The following is a 17,711-nucleotide window of genomic DNA, read 5'->3' as shown; positions in this document are numbered from 1 at the left end:
GACAGGGGTCCAAGCACTTGGGTCATCTTCTGCTGCCTTTCCCAAGCTATTTTAGCAGGGAGCTGGATCAGAAGTAAAGCAACCAGGATTCTGACCGCTGTCCATATGGGATTCCTGTGTTGCAGGAAACGGCTTTACCACTATGCCACAACACTGGCCATGGACCCTCAAACGTTTTTTTATACTAAATATTTTCTATGAACTTTTTGAAAACACTTTGTATCCATGATTTCAATTTTTTGCACTAAAACATGGTATCTTTTAATTCCATTTTCTGTAAAGTTTTTGAAATGACTTCACATGTATGTACAAGATCATGTATGTTCACCCGCTGACTCTTTAATGAAGAAAATACATAGATAGATCCAGCAGTGAAAGTTTATCTAGTGGGTAAGATCTTCATCTGGGTGGATAAGACTAAGGAATAATGGCTTAAGTATTCTGAAGATATAAACAGTGTAGTTAAAATAATAGACTGTAGCATCCACTCAGGAAAAGGAGGAAAGGAAAGGCCTGTGTTAGCTGATCCACGGAGGGAAGTAGAACAGTAAAACAAACTGGGTATCTCTAAGAGAGTGGATGAAGTCGAGGAGACTATTAGTAACTTCTTGAAGAGTTACCGAGATAGAAAGTTGTAATCAAAGGAGTGAATATTTCAATGTATTAGTCTAGAGGAAGAAACACTTCAGGTAATTTCAATGTCCAGAGAGTGGTCCACAGATGTACGGATCCTGTTGTCTGGGATATTGTGCTATGTCAACCTGTTCTCCACACTCCAGTACAGTGATTTTTCTCAAATGAAAAAAAGGTATAAATGTCACTGGGAAAAGACAAAGGGGAAATGTGCTAAAATGGTGTATGAAGACATTAAGGTGAAAACCTAACTCATTCTGGGTGATTGATGGACTTGGATCGAAAGGGAAAATAATATGATAGGTCAAAACACCTGACTGGGGGCTGGAGTGGCGGTGCAAATAGTTAAGCTGCCACTTATGATGTTCCTTATCAGAATGCTGCTTCAAGTACCTGCTGCTCCACTTCCAATCTAACTTCCCGTTAATGCACCTGAGAAGTCATTGCAAGGTGGCTCAAGTATTTGAACCTCTGCTACCCTTGTGAGAGTGTCAGATGCAGTTCTTGATTCCTGGCTTTGGCCTGGCTCAACCTCAGGTGTTGCAACAATTTAGGGCAAAAACTAGCAGATGGAATGTGGGGAGCAACTGAGACTAGACTAAGTTACTGGAATTAAGACTTATTCTATGCATCTGCTCTCCCACAATATGGCGCTGAGAGAGAGACCAAACAACCTCTACACAGCTGCCTCTCACCAATTTGACTGATGAGCTGCAGGAGCTGATCCTGCTCCTGATTGGAGGAGAGCAGCGTGCTTGTTGTGTGGGCAGCAGAGTTGGGATTGGTGGAAGAGGACTATAAAGGAGGAGAGAGACAACATGCACTGGGAACATCTGAAGGAACACCTGAGCAGCCCCCGAGAGAGCCGGCGGCGGTGTGCCGCTCCTCCGCAGAAGCGGGGAAAGTGGCAGGGGGAGCCGCACCTCCACGGAGCCTCCCTCGGCAGCCAACCCGGGAAGGACCAGCAGCAAACCCGGGAAGGGCCGAGCAGACAAAAGAACAGTGCAGGGTCCTGTGTTGTTCGTCCGCGAAGAGGGGGAGCGACAATGGAAAACCTTTATCTGTCACTCCCTCTCTTTTTGTCACTTAGCATGGATAGAAGCAAAGAGCTTCAAAGCACTGAGGATTCTGATTTATCTGAGAAAAATAAGACCTGAAAGGAATGCTGGGAGGTGAGAAGGATGCTTGTCCTTTGGATGTGAAAGAATGAATAATCTCTCTTGGTGAGTAGCCATGGAAGCTCTGTATGTAGGGACTACCAGGTCTCTAGGAAGATCAGGCAGGAAAGGAATCATTTCACAAATGGTGTGAGGATGTGGGAGTCTCCAGATTCAGATGGGTCAGAGACGTGTTCGGGAAGTCCACTGCAATGGGAACAGGAGTCAGTCAAGGTGAAGTGTAGATCATTATGAGAGGCAGAATAAGGTTTTCCATTGAAAAGTGTCCAGTGATTGCAGGGATGCAAGGGATAGTGGGTTTATGTGTTATGCAGTATTTTCTGAGCACATCCCATTTATGGGCAGACAGAAGCTAATCCCAGAGCCTTCAGATTATTTCCAGTGCAAGGGAAAGCAAAATGAGTAGCCAGAGCATTTAGGTTTCTAGAAAAATGAGATGACGGGGAATCAAAAACAAATTTCATGAGTTCAGTTTTGTTTAGGAGAATCCCTGGTTGTCATCCATACACAGCCTTTGTTCATTCTCTTGACAGCTCAGATAGTAAACAGAATGACCCTCTTTGATTTATACATATTTGCAGAAATAAGACTTTTCATAAGCTAGATCTAAAATGATAATAAGAAATGTCCATCCATTTAACCTTGTCACACAACCATTTTTCAATAACAGTATCTGCTCACTGTCAGCAACCTCCTGCAAGAACTCACACATTCCATCATCCTGATCTCTTCCTTGTCTCCAGAACATATTACTACTGTGACTTTCTTTCTTGTTCCTTGTCTAGAATATTTTTTATTGATTTTCTACCTTCTGAAGCTCGACTTTCCTTCAGGGTCAGACTCTAGTACCTGGTCAACAAATTCTCTGATTTTTAGCCCTTGGAGATTTTTTTTTTTAACTTCTAGAAATGTAATGATCTACCCAGATATAATGATTTGCACTGAAAAATGTAATGATCTTCACACATGTCCCTTATATGTTCTTTTACCTTCAGTTATGTACCTCTCCAAAAACACTGTAGGTCCATTAAGGACAGGAACCTTATTGTATGCCAACTGGCATTTTTAGTTCACAGCATAGTGCTCTCCCATAGCAGGGTTGCAATCAAATGACCATACTGTGAGAAAATCTGCATTTGAATTGGTCTGGAAAGATTGCCTTAAGGAAAGGGTACCTCTCTGAGAGGAATTTCTGGTTTCATAAAAAGCTGGGAAAATACTTATGAATAGAATGGTTTTTCTATACCCCTTAAATCATATGTTCATGGCAAGGCCAACCCTGGAAGGGGAGATTACCTTAAAAAGTACATTTAAACATAAGAATAGTTATGTGATATTTTGAAATTTTAATTTCAAAAGAATTTTGCTAATAATAACCTTACTGAGAAAATATAAGACTAAGTATTGCGTGATTTCTTTGAGGCCATTAATATTTACTAAATTGATGAAATTTGAAGAATCAATTCTAATAAATACAAAAAAGTTACTTTTTATCCCAGGATGTCCTCTGAAAAGCTGTCTCACATCCAAGCACACATCTGTGCTTAAAACAGAAAAGGATAAAAGAAGACAAGTAAAGAGGCCAGCTGCCTGGGTCAGACTGGGCACGGGCACTCTGCAGAGCAGCAGCTGCAGTCTCTTCTTCCCACTGGAAAACCACTGCGATTACCAGGGGTGACCACACGGATGTCTTGGAACATTGCTATATCAGTACCCACTCCCGCACCCCCATTCCTGTCCCTGGGCTCCACTTACTTAGCTCTAGCTCTAGGTCAGGAATGGCAGCTTCATAGAACACTCAAGCACCCCAGAAGACAATGGTCAATTCAACTATGAATGTTTTCCATATACACAAGTACTTCAAAAAAATTTTGATGCCACAGGCATATGAACCTTGCAGTTAAGACAGTGGTTAGAGTTGTTGCATCCCACATCAGTGTGTCTAGGTTGGATCCCTGGCTCTGACTCCTGACTCCAGCTTCCTGTAATGCAGACTGGGAGAGGCAGCAGGTGATAGCACAAGTCACTGAGTTCTTTCCACCCATGAAAGGAACCTGAGTTGAGCTCCTGGCTGTAGGCTTTAGCACCAGGACTATTTGGGGAATTTGGAGGATGATGCTTTCTCTCTCTCTCTCTCCCTCTCTCTCACAGCTTACACGCACACACACACACACACACATGCACATGCATCTGTCATAAATTAATTTCCACAAGTTAAGTGTTTTAACTTGTGGAAAATTTCATCAAAGGAAAAATTTTGCTGGAGAAAATATTTTGAAATCCATTTTTTACAGAGAGCACTTTCCATGAACTTTTTGAAGAAGCTTTCTATTCTTTCGAGGTCTACCTTCATTGTACTTTTTTTCAGTGCTCAAAAAAAATCTTTTCATACTTCCAATGGGAGATGTAGGATCAAAAAAAATAAATAAAATACAAAGTTAAAATCCAGGAAATTTTGTAGTGAATTAACTTCTAAATTGGAAAATAGGTTGTTTCCTCTGGGGCCTTATCCTCTGAGTTTTTTGACACAAATTTCACGCAATAGAAAATAAGTGGAACTAATAGAGCTCAATTTAAAAATTAGGTTAATTTATTCACTGAAATAGACAACAAACGCAAATACAAAACAAAATGAAGAACAAAATATACGTTAAGATTTTTCAAGAAGCCGAAACTTTAATGCTGCCATAATTCTCAGATGTTCTGTTGTGTTATTTTTTGAAAGGCAGGCAATGAATGGAAATGTTTGAAAACAAAAATGCTATTCACACAGCAGGAAATCCACTTACACTCCTGCTACATAATAGGAATCCTATTACTCAAGCAAATACAAACATTTACTTCTCTGCTCCAAGAATACCTGTTTGCATCCACTTAGTACCATATTCTGCCTCCTGCCTCCTGGCATGGAATCAAGAATTATGAAAACATCATTTTCTTTCCTGTTTAAAGAAGGTGTAGGTGCTTCTTTTTTGTAAAGCTATTGCTTCAGTTTTTTTAGTACTACACTCAAGTTAAACATGAAGAGCTGATTCACTCCCAGGACATGTATTTTAACCACATGTTCAACTTTATTTTCTACGTCAGAAAGGTGTTCAGACCACCTGCTTAGTCTTTGAAGTTAAATAAATGTCTTTATGCAAAAAATTAGTGAAGGAAATATAAAACTAATAAAAGCAATTATTGGTGAATATCTGTGTGGTTTTGGAATGAGGGAGAACTTTTTAATAGGATATAAAAAGCCAGTAAGATAAAGACTAAACCAAAATTTAGTATACCATGCATTAGTGGTCGATAGAACAAGAAAGTTGAAGACTTTTCAAAATAATATGTACACTCTAAAAGAATCTTAATTTAAAAAGGTAGAAAATCTGATAGGAAAAAGAAAAAATCAAAATACAAGAAGAGTAATTCACAGATGAAAACACAAATTGTTAAGAATTTGAATTGCCGCTCAACCTAACTATTAGGAAAAATGCAAATGAAAATATAACTTTACATCCACCAGTTCCCCAAAATTAGAAAGTTGCGACATCCCAAGGGCTAGCACAAATGTGACAATAAAACTAAAAATACAATGATCGTTTGAGAAAAATCTGCAAAAATCAGAGCGATATAAACAGTGACCTAGTGAGCCATCCCCGGAGAATATCTCACACAATTGCTTGAGGGGACATAAGTAAAATACAGTGAATGCATACCCTCTCTATATTATGCCTAGCTTAGAAGCAAGAAACTAGAAATGCAAATGGCAAATATGACTAAATCTTCAGGGAAAAAAAAAGGAAAACAGTACAAGATCTCAAGTATCATATCATTTAGGCAAGTTAAATATATATATAGATATGAAATATGATAGCACAAAAATAACAATACAAATATATGGAGAAAAATATGTGGCTTTTAAAAACTCCAGGACTTAGGGTCTAGCATTGTACAGTAGTTTAAGCCACGCCATTATCCCATATGACCACCAGTTCGAGTCCCAGTTGTTCCATTTCCTATCCATCTCTCTGCTAATGCACCAGGGAAAGCAGAGAAAGATGGCCCAAAAGCGTGGGGCCCTGCTTCCCATATGGGAGACCTGGATGAAGGTCTAGGCTCCTGGTTTCAGTCTGGCCCAGCCCAGTCATTCCAGCCATTTGAGGAGTGAGCCAGCAGATGGAAGTTCTCTCTCCCTCTTTCTCTCTCTTTTCCTATCCTTCCCTCTCTCTCTATAACTCTATCTTTCAAATAAATAAATATATAAATCTTCTTTATAGCATTCAGGATTTAAATATTCTAAATTATAGTTAAGGTTAAGTTCACATTGAATATTAACACATCATGTTCAATAAAATTCCCTATTTAGTAGCTGAGTATGGAGAGGTAAAATACATCAGTTCTAGAGTTTATTGTATCTCTACGGAAACACAATTGAGAGGCCAGGATTTCTCGGGCCCCACCCTTCTGAATTCTGCTGCAAGAAAACAAAAGCTGGAGATACTCTGAGTCAGGCACAGGATGCTAAAAGTTGAACAGAGCTTTAACTATAATTTCCTGCCATTTATTTTTGGGTAAGATTAAAAATTTTACTATAGACCCATCTAAATGAAGTCAATAGAACAGCAGTCACATGAATTTATCAAAAATATCTGCCTATGGGGCTGGTGTTTGGCCTAGCAGTCAATACAGTAGCTAAAAAGCCAAACTCCCATATCAGGGAAACCGAAGTCTTCTCCAGCTCTGGCTTTTGATTCCAGCTTCCTGCTAATGCACACCTTGGCAAGCAACAATGATGGGTTAATAATTGGTTTCCTGCAACCCTCATGGGAGACCTACATTGAATCCTCAGCTCCCAACTTCAGGTTCAATCTAGTTCCTGACATTGTGAGCATTTCAGGGAGTGGATGGGAATTCATTCTTTCTTTATCTCCCACTCTGACTCTCAAATAAATAACTAAATTTACTTGAAAAAAAATTTAAAAACTGTGTAAAAGAAAACCTTTTTTACATCCAGTGGCTCAGTACATAACAAAATGTTATTAAAATAACACAAAGTAGTCAATATTATAAATAGACACGCAACACAGTAGAAAACAAAAATGCAGTAAAGAAAATTAAATACATGAAGGCATGAGAGAGCAATCTAAGTGCAATCTAGTCCTGTGGTTCATATGATGTGGACTATAGTGTAATTAAACTCCTATAAATCAACCAACTGAATAAAAATAAGGCTCCTTTTATGATTCTATGACACCTTTTATGTACATAGTTTCCAAAGAGGAGCTCAACTTTAAGAAAGGGTGAAACACTATCTAAATTCACTAAAATAAAGTAAGGAAGTAAATGTTGCTATACATTTATAAAGTAAGAGGTACAATAAAATTTAATAAGAAATTTCCCTTGAACATTGATGTACTTGGTAAATTAAATTAAATTTTTAATTATAAGAAGAAGAGATGTAGGAGAAGGTGTTATTACAGAATCTAAAGAGGATTGAAAATACTTTAAGGATTGATGTTATTGCTTCATGATATTGTCTGGTTACACTACAAAAGGTAAAACTTTTGTTTCATTTAAGAAGACATATCATTAACTCCACCCTTGTACTCACTTGATTTGACCAGATCATAAAAAGATTCTCAGCCAGCAGAAGGAAGAGACAAAGTAAGAGAGATGATGATTTTCTTTGGCAAAAACAGAAAAATCCAAAGGAAAAAAGAAGAGATAGAAAGTGATCGATTTTAGACAGCAGATCTCTGAATCAAGCCCAGCTTCCTTTTGTTTCTTATTGCTGGTTATGACTGGACCAATCTATTTAATCTCTAGTGTCTAATCCTGCAGTAGCTGTTTCACAAAGATGGGGATGGGGGCTAAGGAGTTTTCTTTCTTCTTTGTTCTTTCTTTTTTTAAAAAAAATAGTAAGCACGGGTCATTAATAAACTCAGTTACTTAAAAATAAATAACAAACAAGAATAAGCAATCAGCAATTAGAACTTCATTATATTACAATATATGATGATCTTTTAAAATAAGTATCATTAGTGTGATTATTTTATTTGTTACATGTTTTGCATGGGGAAGAAAGAACATGGCTGAGCAGTTTGTGCACTACCATAAGTTTCTCTTTTCAGGGAACCAGGAAGCTGAATCCTGGCCAAAGAATATGTATTTCTAAAGAAATTGCCATTTCCTAATTAATTGAAAGGTATTACAGAATGCAAGATGGGTATGAAATATGAGGGGATTTCAAGTATTTCATGTGAAATGGAATTAAAAATAAATTGATTTTGGTGCAAAAAATAGAAATTCTTGCAGATTTTTCATAATATACCTTTTCCATAATTTTTGAAGATCCTTTTATATAATGTAGTGACTCTGTTTCCCACCTAAAATCTAGAAGAGATTCCCCCCTCTAAGGTTTATTTATTTATTTAAAAGCAAGATGACAGATAGAAGGGGAGACAGAGATCATCCACCTGTTATTTCACTTCCCAAATGGCTGTGATGGCCCCAGGGTGGTCCAGGACAAAGCCAGGAGTCCAGACCTCCATCCTGATCACCCACATGTGTGCCAGGTCCAAGTACTTGGGCCATTTTGTGTCACCTTCTGAGGTGCACCAGCAGGGAGCTGGATTGGAAGCAAAATATTCAAGTCAGTGCCGGGGCAGTGTCGCAGTGGGTTAGTCCTCTACCTGCGGTGCAGGCATTCCATATGTGCGCTAGTTCTAATCCTGGCTAATCCTCTTCTCTTCCAATCCTGCTCTATGCTGTGGCCTGGGAAAGCAGTGGAAGATGGCCCAAGTGCTTGGGCCCCTGCACCCACATGGGAGACCAGGAAGAAGCACCTGGCTCCTGGCTTCAGATTGGCATAGCTCCAGCCATAGCGGCCATTTGGGGAGTGAACCAAAGGAGGGAAGACCTTTCTCTCTGTCTCTCTCTCTCACTGTCTGTAACTCTACCTCTCAAATAAATAAATAAAATCTTAAAAACAACAACAACAACAACACTCAGGCCTGGAACTGGTGTATCAGCTTTGAAAGCGATGCCTCAACCTGCTATTGTACCATCCTGCCTACTAAAAGAGAAATTTAAAAAATTCTTTTTCTCCTGAAATATCTAGAACACATCCTCCCTTTCAAAAGGAAAGGCACTGTAGCAGGCATTTGGTTGGTTTAGTAGTTAAGATGTCCACATCCAGAGCCATCACTGTGATGAAGTGGGTTAAGCTACTACCTCCAACACTGCCATCCCATATTGGGCCGGTTCAGGTCCCAGCTGTTCCATTTCCAATCCTGCTCCCTGTTAATGTGCCTGGGAAAGCAGTGGAAGATGGCCCAAGTTCTTGGGCCCCTGCACCCACAGGGAAGACCCAGAAGAAGCTCCTGGCTCCTGGCTTGAGCCTGACCCAGCCCTGGCTGCTGTGGCCAATGGAGTGGGACCCGGCAGATGGATGATCCCTCTCTCAGTCTCTACATCTCTCTGTAATTCTTCCTTTTAAACTAACGAACAAAAAAAAACAAATACTATTTTTTTAAGAAAATGTCCATTTTCCACAACAAAGTGCCGGGCCAGGGTTTGATTCCCAACTCTAGCTCCTTACTCCAGCTTCCTACTAATGATGACCCTGGGAGGCAATTCAGTAATTTGATTCTTACTACCCTCATGTTGGTCTTTGATTGTGTTCCTGGCTCTTGGTTCTAGCCCCCGTGCAGGCCTGACCAATACAAGCATTTGAGAAATGAAATAATAGATGAAAACTCTCTCTCTTCTGTCTGTTTTCCTGTTTGTTTGCCTCTGATTTTCAAATTTAAAAGTTCTTGGAAATGGAAGTAAAAGATAAGTTTGTTTAAAATCAAATAACCAAAAAACAATAAGGAAAAAGAAAGGACAGCGCTGTGGCATAGCAGGTAAAGCTACCGCTTGCAGTGCCGGCATCCCCTATGGGCACTGGTTCAAGTCCCCGCTGCTCCAGTTCCAATCTAGCTCTCTGCTGTGGCCTGGGAAACAGTGGAAGATGGCCCAAGTCCTTGGGCCCTTGCAACCATGTGGGGATCCAGAGGAAGCTCCTGGTTCCTGGATTCGGATTCGCACAGCTTTGGCTGTTACAGCCATCTGTGGAGTGAACCAGTGAGTGAAAGACTTCACTCTCTCTCTCTGCCTCTGCCTCTCTGTAACTCTGCCTTTCAAACAAATAAATAACTCTTAAAAAAAATAAAGAAAGGACAGGCATTAAATTTGAGGATATGAATAGACTTCTTACCTACTGTAGCCACTGTGAAAAACAAATGGCTTCAGTTGGCTTAGTGCATCACACCAGAACCACCTGGGCCTCAGTTTCACTGTTGTCTGCAGGTCATTGAATTGTACCTGAAGATCTTACTCTGTGAGAAAGGACTCTGACATGAGCTAATCCACAAGAATAGCCTCTCTGTCTGGAGTTATTCTCAAAAGTTTTATTAGTAATGATTTTGTTTGACAGCAGAGACAATTCATAAAATGAATTTATAACTTTCTTCTCTCAATATTTTGAATTCTTGTTTGTTTGACCCTTAGTTTGAAATAAACTCTGAATCCAGCCTCCTCTTGGTTTAAACAATGAGTCCACACTCTTAAGTCTTTTGAATCAACCTAAACCATGTAATAAGATTTTAGACCAGTCATTTGGTGCGGCAGTTAAGAGGTTCCTACCACCCACGTGGGGGCCGGATTGTGTTCCTGGCTCCTGGCTTTAATTTGGCCCATCCCCAGCTATTGCTGTCATTTGGGGAGGGAACTAGAGGGTGAATCATCTCTCTCTATCTCTATGTGTATGTGTGTGTGTGTGTGTGTGTGTGTCTTATAACTAAAAAAATAAAACAAAGTTTCATTCTTTCCCATATAGATGTAGGACTATGAATGTTCCTGTTATCACATCTAGATATTTCTACCAATGCATAATACAGTCATTTAAGATTTATATATTTTTATTTATTTGAGACACACAAAGAGAGAAAGAGGGAGAGAGGGAGGAGAAAGATGTCCCATCTTTTGATTTACTCCCTAAATAATTACAACATTTGGGGCTGGTCCAGGCCGAAGCCAGGAGCCAGGGAAGCAAGCCAAGTCTCTTACACAGGTGGCAGGAATCCCAAATACTTTAGCTATAATCTGCTACCTCCCAGTATGTTCAATAGAAGGAGTGTGGATGAGTAGAGGTGAGATCCAATCACAAGTACTCCTATGTGGGATGCTGGCATCCCAAGCAGTGGCTTAACCTCCTACACCACAATTCCTACCTCACAGGTAATCATTTCAAACAGGACATTTAATCATCCCAATATCCCATTTCTTCACAAGGTGCTAGATAATATCTTGGTATTATAACTTCTGATTCATTTTCTTTGTCATGAAAACTCTTGGTCATTAAGAGCATATGTTGCCCTAACTAATTCTACATACAGAACACTACAGGTGATTAAAAATACACAGCACAGTAGTTAACAACAGTGGATTCTTTGAATCCAGTTAAACACATGCACATAATAGTCTGCAAACTTAATTGATTTAAGTAAGCAAGCTAACTAACTTTTGTAAACTTCAGTTTTCTTTCCTCTAAAATGGAAGGCATAAAGCCTCAGGCATGTGAGACAAACACTTTGAAACAGGCCTTGGCATAATCTGTGATTGCTTTGCCACTAGAGGCAAATGCCTGACCAGGGACAAAGGTGGCTACAAAGGGTGGTGCCAGAATTTTAATCCTCAATCAATTCAGAGAATAGGTCATTCAGTAAATTGATTTTTAGAAAATTAGCTTTAGGCAAATTGGCCATTTGGCAAATTGGCTTTCAGCAAAAGAGTTGTCAGCTAACTGGTTTTTTGTAAATTATTTTATGTAAATTGGTCTGTTTCTTTTCTAAAGTAATGTTGGACATTATTAGGCTTTTCCTATGACAAAAGGAACAATCAGTGGCCTCAGGAAGGTGGGAAATTGATAAAAATGATACATGTCAATTGTGATAGCTCTCTCGGGCTATCATGACAAGAGCTGGAATTCTACCTCTTACATTTGATTATCGACAACATGTTTTGAGGGAAAGGTTTTTCTCTCCTGTGCCATGATGTTAACAGAAAAGTATTCTGCCTGGAGATCCCTGTGCCCCATGAAGTAACACGAACTCCACAAAATAGGTGTTCTGGATCATAGCTCAAGATTCTTATTTAGAAGTATCTTAGTACTCATACCCACCATTAAATGAATCATGTTTCTATCCATAGCAATTATTCAAATGGTAAAATAAATGATCGTTTCCATTTCACATCAGTAGAAGTAGCCAGTTTATGTCCAAGTTCAGTCATGTGATTTGCTTCTATTGTGTTACCCAATTATCCTTTTGAAGCATTAATCAGTTTCCCATGTTAAACTATTGAGGGGAAAGTCAGTCTTCAAATGAATGAATTCACTTATTATTGCCATGAATTTTGACTTTGCTTTCTTAAAAGATGATCTACTTTTTGTACTGTGCAAAATTCCTTGTACTCCACTGAAAGACACACATCTCTGTGCTAAGTCACCTCTATTTTTCTTTAAAAAAATGCAGTCACTAGTCTATTTGTAACTGTAACAGGGCAAACTGACATATGTACATAATACTAGCATCAGGAAACAGACTTGAGGTTCAGAAAGAAAATACTGGTGAACAAACTATCCACATACTCTTGCACAGAGCTTACATGGGGTCTCTTCATAATTTCAAGAATGAGACAAATCAATTTTAATAAAATATCAGAGATTTATTTCAAAAGAAGTGGTACCACAGTAATCTCGTCATGTTGTTAGGAAGAACATATATTCTTCATGTGGGAATATATTCACACCAAGTAAATTTTCCCATGAGTAAACTCAGGAAGAAATGGGCTTCAGCCCTCACTGACCAACAGAGATGGAACAAGATGCAAGTACAAACTATAGAATAAACTATTATATATATATATATATATCAGCCAACAAAATTTCTCAGCCTACCTCGCCTTCTTTTGGTCTCAGATTCTCATGTCTTTGGGACAGACTCCCAACAATGATTGTTCCAAGGCTTGAAGCCATGACAGAACAAAACCAACAGTCCTTTCCTAGCAGAAGTAAATGGAAATATATATATATATATATATATATATATGTATGAAAGCCTTTTTTCCATCTGTTTTGGGAAGGACCAAACATAGGTTGAAACCAAGCAGAGAGTTACAGAGATGGGAGACTAATACAAAAATGCTAGACCAGGTATTGGAGACTGTTACAAACAAGGCTAGAACAATATTGTGTCCCTGATTCCAGTCCTTATTGAAGTTTCTTCTTTGAAACATGAACTACTCCAGCATGCTTCTAAGCTACCTAAGCCAGTCAATTCCAGGTGTCTGTAAATTGCAGTCAAAAGTGACCTAACAGCCGGCGCCTTGGCTCACTAGGCTAATCCTCCGCCTGTGGCGTCGGCACACCGGGTTCTAGTCCCGGTAGGGGCGCCAGATTCTGTCCCGGTTGCCCCTCTTCCAGGCCAGTCCTCTGCTATGGCCCGGGAGTGCAGTGGAGGATGGTCCAAATCCTTGGGCCCTGCACCCCATGGAGACCAGGAGAAGCACCTGGCTCCTGGCTTCAGATCAGCGCGATGCGCCGGCCACAGCGCTCCTTTCGTGGCGGCCGTTGGAGGGTGAACCAACTGCAAAAGGAAGACCTTTCTCTGTCTCTCTCTCACTGCCCACTCTGCCTGTCAAGAAAAAAAAGTGACCTATTATACTCTATTTCTGCCTCTACAGCTTCCTATTGTCTTCCAGAATTCTAGATGTTTGTGGGGCCAGCGCTGTGCACTGTAAGGTAAGCCTCAGCCTGCAGCATCAGCATCCCATTTGGGTTCTGGTTGAGTCTCTGCTGCTCCACTTCTGATCCAGCTCTCTGCTATGGCCTGATAAAGTAGTGGGTGATGATGGCCCAAGTGGTTGGGCCTGTGCACCCACATGGGAGACCCAGAGAAAGTTCCTAGCTCCTGGCTTCTGACAGTTGCCGCAATTTGGGGAGTGACCCAGTGGATGGAAGAACTGCCTCTCCCTCTTTCCATCTGTAACTCTGCCTCTCAAATAAAATAAATAAATCATGTTTTAAAAACAGAGTTCTATATGTTTATAAAGATGTTCCTAAGCTCAGTGGTCAAATACGTCTTCTGTCACATAAGAACAGGCATGTAGGAATGCAGAAAAGAGTCATGATGAAAAAAAGTTGAAAATATGTTCTTCCACATAAGCTTAGAATAGTTTAAACAGCCATTGCACTTCTGAATTTGTTTCTATTTTTTTATCCTTTAATAAAGTCCTGTCTGAACATTTTTCAACTACACTGAAGGTTATAAACATAAAGACTATGTGTCCGTCATTGGATCAAAACGGAATAGCCTAAATACTACATCCAGTTCTCAAGGCAATTATGAAAAAGGTTAGAACTGTGAATACCAAAGAGGTAAATATGGAAAAACATCCCAAAATAAAACCGCAAAATCCACCTGGCAGTATTCAATAACTGACTCTACTTCCTTATACTAACCTTGGAATATCTTGCTTTTATTTTATATAAAATAATGAAGTCTATTAATTCTTGAGCTACAATACCATGTAAATGTATAATTGTGGAACGTTTTCTAAACTGAAAAATAGAACAATGTAACTCAATATATTTTCAGTTTATTTGTACAAATACAGTGACATAATTTAAGAAGCAACTCCTATGCTATTTGTTAGTCTATAATGAACTAAGGAAAAGAATGGCTACAATTTTGTTTAAAACATGATAATTATCTTAAATATTAAAAAGTAACAAATAAAAAGGTTTTTAATGAGCTCATCATGTTTGGGGTATGTAAAATGTTATTTTTCAATTATATGATTAGAATTAAAAATCAAGTTTCAATGCAGTTACTCCATTATTATAAGTGAGAGCTGGAGCTACCATTGACTTTGGCTAAGTTCTCTTCAAAAAATAATCTTCTAATGCATTATAAATTACTGTAAATTCCCCTATAATTAATACTTGAGGACAAAAATTGTATGCATTCATTACATTTGAATAAATTATGGTGTATTATATATAAATTCCCCTTTCTGTTATTATTTTTGAAAAGGAAGGAAAAAATTGCTAAAATATTGCTACATTGAGTTTTAACTCTACCTGCTTTGCAAACGTGCACAGATTTTTGTTAAGAAAGGAAAACAAAGTAGGCATTTTCTAGTCTAATGAGCTATTTCCATCAAACTAAATTCCACAAATGAAAGCACTACATGGCTCATGCTAAGCATAACAATAATGCTTTATGTATTTTCGGAGACATTGCAATATCCCAGTAATAAGTATATGAATTTTAAGAGTCAAGAATATAGTTGCAGCAAATTTTCTAACAACTGTATTCTTCACTTCTAATCAGAGCAGCACCCAGGAGCCCTCAACACAAGCAACAGGAAGAAAAGCTTTAGGGGAAATAGAAGTTCAGCAATAGTTGAGTCTCCCATTTCTCAAAATAACAGGCACTCACAGTGGGTAGGGTTTTATTATCTGTTACATGATGTCTCAAGTTGAGTTATTTCAGTATGATAGAAAGATTTGCAGGAAGATTTTGCTTGGTTTATTCACCCTTTCCCAATAGTGGAATGGCATCATCAAGGCAATGAAAGATTGTGTTGAGTACAGTACCTGATTGACTATGCAGATCTACCTATCTTCAAGTGTCATAAGTATTAAATGAGGCGACATATCTGAAAACACTAGTAAATATTTCAGAAAGGTGGTCAAAACCAGGACCAGTTAGACATCAGGGCGGTATTGCTGGGGGTGGGAGTCACTGGAAAATCACACAAGAGTTCCTGGAATGGTCATAATATTTTATTTCTTAATCTCAGTGCTGATAATATGGATGTGTTTGGTTCAGTGAAATATAAATAAGCTTGTTTTTGGAAAACATGATTACCATCATGAGGTGATGCTGTCTTTAAACTGCATCAAACTCAAAATCCTTGCAAGACGCATGAGGATGCATAAATACACAATAGAATGAGCTCCTTTGAATGGATAAGCAAACATCCAATCCAAAGGGACACTCTTGCTCAGCAACACCATTTGTGGCACTCAGGGTCAAAGAAGCTGGTGATTCTTGCTTTCAATATTCTCAACACTAAGAATCAGTTCCAGTAGCAAGTGTTGTGGCATAGCAGGTTAAGCCTCTGCCTATGATGCCAGCATCCCATATGGGGTCAAGTCCCAGCTACTCCACTTTCAACCCAGCTCCCTGCTAACTTACCTGGGAAAGCAGTGGAAGATGGCCCCAATGCTTGGACCCCTGCACTTACGTGGGTGATCCAGAGGAAACTCCAGGCTCCTGGCTTCGGCCTGGCCCAGCCCCAGCAATTGTTGCCATTTGGTGAGTGAAGCAGCAAATGGAAGATCTCTCTCTGTATCTATATCTTTGTAAACCTCATCTTTGTAAATTTCAAGCTAAAAAATTAATTTAAATAATTTTTTAAAAATCATCTCTATAGATGCATGGCATCAAGTGGGAAGTGGGAAAGAAGAGAAACCATGGATAATATGTTACTGATCATCACACCATCAATAAATTTCCTGGAGACCATCTCCTCAATCTCTCTGACAATATTACAATAAATATAAAGCCTTTGGATCCAGGCTTCTGGGCTACTGCTGGGAAAACATGACAGATGACACTAGGTGACACCCAAGCCTATCAACGTTTTTAATTTCTCTTACATCCTGGAACTTGAATCACTCAGAAATATGCAAAGGGATACTTCACAAAGGCATAACATGAAATGGGACATTATCCTAGTAGTCCATTTATTCTAATGGAACATAAATTTGATATTTGAGGTGATAAGGGTGTGATTGAGAAAGGAGAAAGAATGAGAGGAAGGAAGGAAGATGGAAAGAAAGAGGGAAGGAAGAAGGGAAAGAAGAAAGGAGGCCAGGAGAGAAGAAAAAAACTGACTCCAGTCAAGTTCCTTCAGAGCTGAATTTTGGCAAAGCAGATTACTGAAATCTGAGGCCCTCACTGGGGAGCACATTTAAAGAAACTAGTAGGTCAGACTTTGCTCATCCTTGTGAAGACAATGATGAGACATTTTCTGTAGCTGTTGATGTCAGAGTTCCACCCTTTCCTGCCCTACCCCGCCCAGACCCACTTTATGCTTTGCTGAAGATGAGGGAACTTTCCAGATTCAGTGCCAATTTTTGGTTAGATTTGTTTTCCATTAAACCACTTTGTAGCCACCAGTCAATTTCAATTTTTATTTGTTTAAGGTATGAGAATTTGAACTTTCAAACTATTAAAATGATCCTTTGAAGTTTTGCCTAAATGGAAAGTAGGAATCCATAAAGGCCTCATTTGCTGATTTTAATTTTGCTGTACTCTCCTTGAGAGGATGCAAGCATCCCAGGCTCCCTTCTTAAGTTCGACATTTTCCCTTTTCCCTCCCCTTAACTAAATGGATGATGGTAGAAGAGTGCTATAGAGAAACCATTCATGTCACCTTCCTCTCCTGTTTCTAAGGCTGCAGTGACTTGTGGTTGCTGTTGAACACAAACATGTTAACTATTTATGTAAATACCAAATATTTATATTTATGGAATTTTCCAAATCAGAGCTACTCTAACAAGATGTTGCATTCATGGCAAGGTTCTCATTTTATTCTATGTCATCCCTAGCAAAATTTTTAATAAAATATTTGAAATTTGATATTTTGAAACTACAAGTAATGTGGCGTGAAGAACTGAATATAGAAGAAGTTAGGCATATTGCCACAAACTTTTGATGGATTCCTTTTTTAAAATTTTAGTCAAATTATAATTACAAATTGATGGCAGAAAGAATATCCAACAGGCACATTCTGATT

Source organism: Oryctolagus cuniculus, chromosome 3 (assembly GCF_051225735.1).
Source record: "Oryctolagus cuniculus isolate XC-2025 breed Fujian yellow rabbit chromosome 3, ASM5122573v1, whole genome shotgun sequence".
Classification (NCBI taxonomy): Eukaryota; Metazoa; Chordata; class Mammalia; order Lagomorpha; family Leporidae; genus Oryctolagus; species Oryctolagus cuniculus.
This window is presented reverse-complemented; position numbering follows the sequence as displayed.